The sequence below is a fragment of the Staurois parvus genome, unplaced genomic scaffold (genome assembly GCF_062004578.1).
Source record: "Staurois parvus isolate SC_StPar_1 unplaced genomic scaffold, SC_StPar_1.0 ptg001668l, whole genome shotgun sequence".
In the NCBI taxonomy this organism is placed as follows: Eukaryota; Metazoa; Chordata; class Amphibia; order Anura; family Ranidae; genus Staurois; species Staurois parvus.
Genome location: NW_028319464.1, coordinates 60,391 through 70,455, shown reverse-complemented (window position 1 = coordinate 70,455; position 10,065 = coordinate 60,391).

Below are 10,065 nucleotides of genomic sequence, written 5' to 3'. Positions count from 1 at the left end.
CAAGTTATAATACAATATAGATACAAGTTATAATACGAGATAGATACAAGTTATAATACGAGATAGACACACGTTATAATACGAGATAGACACAAGTTATAATACAAGATAGATACAAGTTATAATACAAGATAGATACAAGTTATAATACGAGATAGACACAAGTTATAATACGAGATAGATACAAGTTATATACGAGATAGATACAAGTTATATACGAGATAGATACAAGTTATAATACAAGATAGATACAAGTTATAATACGAGATAGATACAAGTTATATACGAGATAGATACAAGTTATATACGAGATAGATACAAGTTATAATACAAGATAGATACAAGTTATAATACGAGATAGACACAAGTTATAATACGAGATAGACACAAGTTATAATACGAGATAGATACAAGTTATATACGAGATAGATACAAGTTATAATACAAGATAGATACAAGTTATAATACAAGATAGATACAAGTTATAATACGAGATAGATACAAGTTATAATACGAGATAGACACAAGTTATAATACGAGATAGACACAAGTTATAATACGAGATAGACACAAGTTATAATACAAGATAGATACAAGTTATAATACAAGATAGACACAAGTTATAATACAAGATAGATACAAGTTATAATACAAGATAGATACAAGTTATAATACAAGATAGATACAAGTTATAATACAAGATAGATACAAGTTATAATACAAGAGAGATACAAGTTATAATACAAGATAGATAGTTATAACAAAAGATAGAAACAATTTATAATACAATTTAGTTATATGTTATCATATAATATAGATACACATTATAATACATAGTTACATAGTTAGTCTGGCTGAAAAAAGACAAAAGTCCATCCAGTTTAACCATTAAAAAAAAAAAAAAAGTTATAACCCTACACCCACAGTTGATCCAGAGGAAGGCAAAAAAAAACCCAGCAAAGCATTGTCCAATTTGCTCCTGCTGGGAAAAAAATGTCCTTCCTGATCCCCCGAGAGGCAATCAGATATTCCCTGAATCAACTTTCCCTATAAATGTTCTATCCAGTTATATTCTGTGTATCCAAGAAAGAATCCAGGACTTTCCTACAGCAATCCACTGAGCTGGCCACAACCAACTCTGGAGGGAGTCTATTCCACATTCTCACAGCTCTTACTGTGAAGAAACCTTTCCGTGTTTGGAGATGACATTTCTTTTCCTCCAGATGTAAAGAGCGCCCCCTTGTCCTCTGTGATAACCTCAGGGTGAATGGCTCTGAGTTCACTGTATGAATAATGTCATAGGGTGACATTTACAAGCAGTAAATATTATTGCAACGCAAACACAACAGTCCCTATTGGGGGGGGGGGGGTATTCTGACAGCTCACCAATTTAGTCTGGCTCTGCACTTGATGGCCAAACGTAGGTGAGCCTCCCTTTGGATGGCTTAGTCATTGCCGAGACAAGGTCATCCAGCACCTGGGGCGAAGATGCCAAATGTCACAGAATTAAGGCACCCCATCCCTACAGCAAACCATTGTGCCCAGGGCAGCTGAACCTTCCGCTCTCCCCTTGTGTTTAGGTGTCTCCAGTGGGTTCTGTTGTCTACTCCATCAAAGACATTGTAGACAATTGTGCTCTTCCATCCTTGTGGTACAATTTTTGGTGAAGACCATTTTCTATTTCACCAAGACCGTGCCCCTGTGTACAAAGCCGGCTCCATAAAGACATGGTTTGACCAGTTTGGTGTGGAGAAACAAGTTTTCTGTACAGAGCCCTGACCTCAGCTTTACTGAGCACCTCTGGGATGAATTGGAATGTCCATTGTTGGCCAGGCCTTCTCATCCAACCTCAGTCCCATCCTTGGAGGCAGGGGTGGACTGACCATTTGGAAACTCGGGCACTGTATGAGGGCCCGGGGTCAGTAGGGGGCCCCATGAGATGCCCCTGGTACCTTTTTCATAGGCTTTTTTGAGTTTGGGCAAGGACACAGGGGCCCCATGATCCCCTATTGCCCGGGGGCCCCATGAGTTGTTAGTCCGCCCCTGGTCACAGCGCACGGCTGGAGGGCTTCGTTCTCAGGTATTTTACATAATGTGTTAGTATGAGAATTTGGGCACGACCACTTTTTTTATTATTTTTATAGATTATTTAATTATTTATTTATTTATTTTTTCTCACTCCCACGTTTGTCACTTTTTACTTATGTGTGTGTTTTTCTCACAGGATGGAGGGTGTGGGTCCTCGGGCCTACCCTGAAGTCTAGGGGGAGGATGTGTGGCCTTTTGGTTCCTTCCTCCCCTGTCCCTAGGGGGTTTTCTCTTCGGGAGAGCCCCCTGGCCTAGTACTGGATGTCCGGCTTCGGCTGGGCATAAGGAACGGTGGTCCACCAGGCCTTTTGGCCAGGAGGACCAAATGGGAACCTTGTCCCTGTCAGGAGCTTCGTGCCCCGGGGGATCAGGGTAGTGGTCCAACCCCTTCGGGGGTAGGACAAAGCACACCCCTAAGTGCACTTTTTGTGTGGTGTTTTTGCACTTGCACTTTTTTGTGAAACACTTACGGGTTTTTCGTTGTAGTTTGCACGTTTGCGGACTTAAGAAAAAAAAAAAAATATGGCTTTAAGGATGTAGACACTCCTTCAAATGATGGAGCTCAGGTGTCTCCAGTGAAGGGTCCTGGTAATACTCCAACATACACAGACACTGTGGTAACAGTTTGATGAAGACCCTTTACTCTTCCACCGTGACTGTGCCCTGTGTACAATGTATACATGCAATATATATATATATACAGTGAAGGAAATGTGTATTTGCTCCCCTGCTGATGTTGAATGTTCGCCCCTCACACAGAAATGATCAGTCTAAAAATTAAATGTTCGGTGTAACACTGAGAGACAGAATAGCAACAACAAATTCAGCAGAAATGTGTCTAACAAATGATGATGACCAGAGAGGTGTGCAGGGAGTCCAGAAAACACTTTTCCTGGGAAAAAAAAAGGATTTTTTTTAAAGTATAGAGTGACACCTCCCCCATGTCAGCCAAACAAAGTGTGAGCTATATATGAACCGACCTGCTTGTCTGTCACCTGTGACAAATGGTCTGCTAGCCGCTCAGCCTATTGTCCACAAGCTGAAGGATATCCCGTCTCTTGAAAAAAATACAGTTTTCTTGTTTGCTTTATCTTGGACATTCTATAACAAACCTATCGGGTCCGGTGCACCTGAGCCTACAGATACCACAATATATACTGTATATACCGCACACACCTCGTGCAACCGAACATACAGCAATATGACAGAAATACTACAGAAATACTACAGAAATACTACAGAAATACTACACTCTGTACATACAAATCCAACGCAGCTGAAAGAAAACCTCTCCTATTAATACATAATATCATAAAGCTTTATTCTTTTTGCTGGTTAGTGTTCTGGGAAACAAAAAGAATTAAATAAAAAAAAAATAGACAGATAGTAAATATCTATCTATCTATCTATCTATCTATCTATCTATCTATCTATCTATCTATCTATCTATTATCTATCTATCTATCTATTATCTATCTATCTATCTATCTATCTATTATCTATCTATCTATCTATCTATCTATCTATCTATTATCTATCTATCTATCTATCTATCTATCTATCTATTATCTATTATCTATCTATTATCTATCTATCTATCTATTATCTATTATCTATCTATTATCTATCTATTATCTATCTATCTATCTATTATCTATTATCTATTATCTATCTATTATCTATCTATTATCTATCTATCTATCTATCTATCTATCTATCTATCTATTATCTATCTATCTATCTATCTATCTATCTATCTATTATCTATTATCTATTATCTATCTATTATCTATCTATCTATTATCTATCTATCTATCTATCTATCTATCTATTATCTATCTATCTATCTATCTATCTATCTATCTATCTATCTATTATCTATCTATCTATCTATCTATCTATCTATCTATCTATCTATCTATTATCTATCTATCTATTATCTATCTATCTATCTATCTATCTATCTATCTATCTATCTATCTATCTATTATCTATCTATCTATCTATCTATCTATCTATTATCTATCTATCTATCTATCTATCTATCTATCTATCTATTATCTATCTATCTATTATCTATCTATCTATCTATCTATCTATCTATCTATCTATCTATCTATCTATTATCTATCTATCTATCTATCTATCTATCTATTATCTATCTATCTATCTATCTATCTATCTATCTATCTATCTATTATCTATCTATCTATTATCTATCTATCTATTATCTATCTATCTATCTATCTATCTATCTATCTATCTATCTATTATCTATCTATCTATCTATCTATCTATCTATCTATCTATCTATCTATCTATCTGTCTATCTGTCTATCTGTCTATCTGTCTATCTGTCTGTCTGTCTGTCTGTCTGTCTGTCTGTCTGTCCCGATAGATAGATAGATAGATAGATAGATAGATAGATAGATGGGTAGATAGTATATATATATATATATATATATATATATATATACAAAAAAATGAAAGGAAGACTTTGAAAACCCATCAGATCTCAATGGGGAGGAATCTCCTGCTGGATCTCTATACTGACATGGACGGGGGATGGGTGAGGAACGTAAGGACGCCCCATCATTTGATGGAAATGATAGACCTACAAAGGACTGAATTCAAAGACACCCCGAAAATCAAAGTGAAGAAATGATGCAGCAGGCGAGTCCATGTTGGTGAAATGTCATTGCAGCAACTCAGAATGGTCCTCAGTAGTCTGTGTGACCCCCACGTGCTTGTATGCATGCCTGAAAATGTCGGGGGGAGGCTCCTAATGAGACCACGGATGGTGTCCTGCATACTCTCTCCACATGAGGCCAGGCATTGTCGATCACCAGGAGGAACCCAGGACCCACTGCACCAGGAGGAACCCAGGACCCATCGCACCAGGAGGAACCCAGGACCCACTGCACCAGTGTAGGGTCTGACAATGGGTCCAAGGATTTCATCCTGATACCTAATGGCAGTCAGGGTGCCATTGTCTAGCCTGTAGAGCTCTGTGCACCCCTCCATGGATATGCCTCCCCAGAACATCACTGACCCACCACCAAAACGGTCATACTGAACCATGTTACAGGCAGCAGAACATTCTCCACGGCTTCTCCAGATCCTTTCACGTCTGTAACATGTGCTCAGGGGGAACCTGCTCTCATCTGTGAAAACCACAGGGCGCCAGTGGTGGACCTGCCAATTCTGAGGTTCAATGGCAAATGCCAATTGAGCTCTATGGTGCCGGGGAGTAAGCACAGGGCCCACTAGAGGATGTCGGGCCCTCAGGCCACCCTCATGAAGTCTGTTTCTAAGTGTTTGGTCAGAGACATTCACACCAGTGGCCTGCTGGAGGTCATTTTGTGGGGCTCTGGCAGGGCTCATCCTGTTCCTCCTTGCACAAAGGAGCAGATACCAGTCCTGCTGATGGATTAAGGACCTTCTATGGCCCTGTCCAGCTCTCCTAGAGGAACTGCCTGTCTCCTGGAATCTCCTCCATGCTCTTGTCTCATGGAATCTCCTCCATGCTCTTGTCTCCTGGAATCTCCTCCATGCTCTTGTCTCCTGGAATCTCCTCCATGCTCTTGTCTCTCGGAATCTCCTCCATGCTCTTGTCTCCTGGGATCTCCTCCATGCTCTCATCTCCTGGAATCTCCTCCATGCTCTCATCTCCTGGAATCTCCTCCATGCTCTCGTCTCCTGGAATCTCCTCCATGCTCTCGTCTCCTGGAATCTCCTCCGTGCTCTCTTCTCCTGGAATCCCCTCCATGCTCTCGTCTCTTGGAATCTCCTCCATGCTCTTGTCTCCTGGAATCTCCTCCATGCTCTTGTCTCCTGGAATCTCCTCCATGCTCTTGTCTCCTGGAATCTCCTCCATGCTCTTGAGACTGTGCTGGGAGACACAGCAAACCTTCTGGCAATGCCATGTATTGATGGACCATCCTGGAGGAGTTGGACTGCCTGTGCAACCTCTGTAGGGTCCAGGTATGGCCTCATGCTACCAGTAGTGACACTGACCCTAGCCAAATGCAAAACAAGTGAAAAACAGTCAGAAAAGATGAGTAGGGAAAAAAATGTCAGTGTCCTCCACCTGTAAAATCATTCCTGTTTTGTGGGTCGTCTCATTGTTGCCCATCTAGTGCACCTGTTGTTAATTTCATTAAGACCAAAGCAGCTGAAACTGATGAACAACCCCCTCTGCGACTTCCCTGACCAGATCCATATCCCAGGAGTGTCATTGACTTGATGCTACACTCTGATTACAAAGTCTTCCTTTATTATTTTGGAGAGATGTACAGTATATATGTTTTTTCCCCCCCTAAGATAGTTGCTCCATATTTATTTCCCCAGTCTATCCCTCCCGGAACCTCTAGCTATTCATTTTTCTGTATAAGTGTCCATCCGGAATCTCCATCTTCCCCATAAAACATCTCCTTCAGAGCTAGGAACCGTCTTGCGTTTAATTAAGAAAACAATTTCTGCAGACTGAACTTTAGAAGAGGAATGTACGATCTGGCTGAGTTTCAGGCACAGGCAGAATCTGGCACACTCCCAATGCAGTAAATTCATCCTCCGCTGTCAGCTTTGCTATGCACCTTCATGGGAGGTTCAGGGCATCCAGTAACAGCTGATAGGACATAAAGGGTGGTGACTTGACAGATGACAGGAGAATGCAGACCACCGGTCAGAGAGTGTGTAGTCCCGTCATAACGTCACAGATGAGCCTTTCGTGTTCTTTGAACCCTGGCTGGCAGAAGGTGCATCCTGTTAGACAACCTCCACTGTTCTGTGTACAAGACAAATATACCACTAGGTCGTTGAAGAACGCCTGGCGCCCAACATATAATATAATCCCTGATTAATATAAAACAACACAATTACTGCAACTACACAAACCAACCAAACACAGATGCCACTCAAGATCATGTCTACAACCAGGTCATATTGCTTGTTCCTGCCTTGTGTCCGCCATGAGAAGGAATAATAATGCCGGCCATAAACGGGTCAAAAATCAGCCGATTTTCACACCGTTAGTGGGTTAATTGGTCGGCCGTTTTTCGGGCTTTTTGCACATTTTTTTTATCAGGCACGTTGGAAAATTCGCGGCCGATTTTGATGATCGCCCGATTTTCCCGGCAATGATGGGCAAATCGGCCGATCATTTTACCGATAAAAAATCTGTGCATGAGCTGTGACCTGCAAGAAGAAGAAAAAGAAGAAGAAGAAGAAAAATAATAATAAGAAGAAAATAATAATAATAATAATAAGAAAATAAGAAGAAGAAGAAGAAAAAGAAAAAGAAGAAGAAGAAAAAGAATAAGAATTCCAGTCCGCTATTATATTTTATATGAAAAGTCTTGCGGTTGCAACAATGTATCTATTTGTATCCGAATAAAAACATCTGTATCCGAAATGGATACAAATGGATACATTGTTGCAACCGCAATAATTTTCATATAGAATATAATAGCGGACTGGAATTCTTCTTCTTCTTTTATTCTTCTTATGTATTGCTCCCCTGTCTCTGCAAGGGACAGAAGTAATTCCACTGTTCAACAAATTTTTATTTTTTGCCAGTTTTGGAAACAAAAGGATCCATTTCTTAATGAATTTCACATTCTGAGTTCAAATATAACAATGAAATTTGTCAATTGGCTCTAGTTTTTCTGTAAACGGAAAGTTTTCTACTATAGGCGTAATGACTACATAATGCACAATAATTATATAGATAGATGTCTTTCCACAAATATAAAGCAAGTGATATGACTACATAACAGCCTAAATGGCAGAATATATTGCATAGGATTACCAAGAAAAATTATAGCCATAAGCTAAGTTGAATCATTTTAATACTTAGGATTCTCACTAGTTTTGTCTTCAGTTTGTGTCGGTTTTGCTTCTCTTGGCTTTTCTCTTGTATTCGAGGAAAGGGCCATCTCTTACAACTGCACGTGACTACACGCTTCAGGTTCTTCCTCACTTGACTCAACCACGAAGGATTCTGGTGCTTTAGGAATTGGTAGCCCCTCTCCATGAGGAACTGGACGTATTGCCGATGGAATATTTGGATAGTGCACAGATAACGTTTTCTTCTTATTTAGCCCTTTTACTGGAGGCACCATACAAAAGTAACAATTACTAACATGATCTGTTGGCTCTCTCCAAATCATTGGCACAGCGAAAGGCATAGATGCCTTTTTTCCATTCAACCATTGCTCCAGTGCCGTCCCACAAGAATTGCAGCATATATGTGGTGCCCAGCTCTTGTCCTGGTCTCCTATCTTGCAGCCAAAATACAAGTTGTAGGCTTTCTTAATCATTCCTGTTATCCTCCTTTTTTGTGAGATAAAAGTTATTTCACCGCAGATATAGCAGAAATTATCTGCTTTATTCACACAAGTTCGAGGCATTACTGAGTAGCCTATATAAGCATAAAACGAAATGTAAAGACGAACTCCAATCAGCTACAGATACTGCAGCTTTTATGCAGTGAAGTGATGCAATTAAAGGCTAATATTGCATCATCTCAGTATACAGGACATTTTCTATTGGTCACCAGTATCAATTGCGCAATATGCAGCTGAAGTTGCATCATAATTTTGAATGGCTTACGTCATTAGATGGGTGAATATATCATGGAAACTAGAGCCAATCAACATTTTTTAGGGTCATTTTCGTTTTCAGCACCCCAAAATTATGTAAGATTAGCTAATTTTATGCCCAAAACTTTTTACCTGTTGAACAGTGTTATGGGGGTAAATACCGGCCGTAGGTGGGACAAAAATTGGCCAATTTTTTTACCGTTGGTGGTAACATCGGCCGATTGAACGACCAATTATTCATTTTTTTTTTTTTAAATGAACGATTTTTGACCCGTCTATGGCCTGCATAACACGGGTCTCCAGAGACCTCTACAGGGATCCTCCACCTAACTGCAAGTTACTCTTGGTTCTACCCCCATTGTCTATTGAAACAAGTACAAGTGATCCCTGAAAGGTCTGCAGTGAACTTTAAAACTCTCTACCCCTTGATTGTCTCAGCTGGGAGCCAATTATTCACAGTAAAGAGTTTTTGTCCCCTTATCTGACTTTGGGGTGGGTGTTGAGGAGTACAAAAGTTCATGACACTCAAAAATTAAATTGAAATCTTTATTGAACATCACCAGATGAAGCACATTTTGAGGGAAATGTCTCCTCCTTCCTCAGGGCTTAAACCATGGATCTGACCGAACTCATGAGAAACAGCTAGGAGACCTATGTGAGGGCTTGATCCAATCTGTCAAACCCGGACCAGGGGTGTATTTACCACAAGGCAAACAAGGCATTTGCATTTTTTAGGGGGGCAGCACTGCACCCCTGAAGAAGGGCATGGGGACCAGATGGGATCCGAGAGAGGCTGCGAGCTGCTTGATGGCCAGAGCTGTGAAGGTGAATGTCTTTCTTTCTGTCACCGGGGCTCTCTCACATGGGGGGATGGGGCAGGGTTGTTGTTGGTCACTGTCAGGCTCTCTCCGTGGGGGGGGGGGGGGTCTGGTGTTGGTTGGTGTCAGGCTCTCTCTGCCGGGAAGGGGGGGATGTCCAATTTTTATGTTGCTTAGGGCGGCACAAAACCTAGAAACACCACTGACCTGAACACGTTACAAATTACCAACGTAGGAGTTTGCAATGTGTCCAAGTTGACCAGTTTGGGTCAAGCCCTCACAAAGGTCTCCTAGCTGCTTCTCATGAGTCCAATCAGATCCATGATTTCAGCTCTGAGGAAGGGATGCTTGACCTTGAGAGTCGTGAACATATGTACTGGGTGCTCCTCAATACCCACCCCAAAGTCCTTCAACTGAGTGTTCTCTTAGAGCAGTGGTTCTCAATAGAGATGAGCGAATCGAACTAGGCGAACCGGAATTCGAGTCGAATTTCAGGAAATATTCGATTCGTGTCGAAACCGAAATTTTGCCTACTTCGGGTGCGCGAATCGAACATT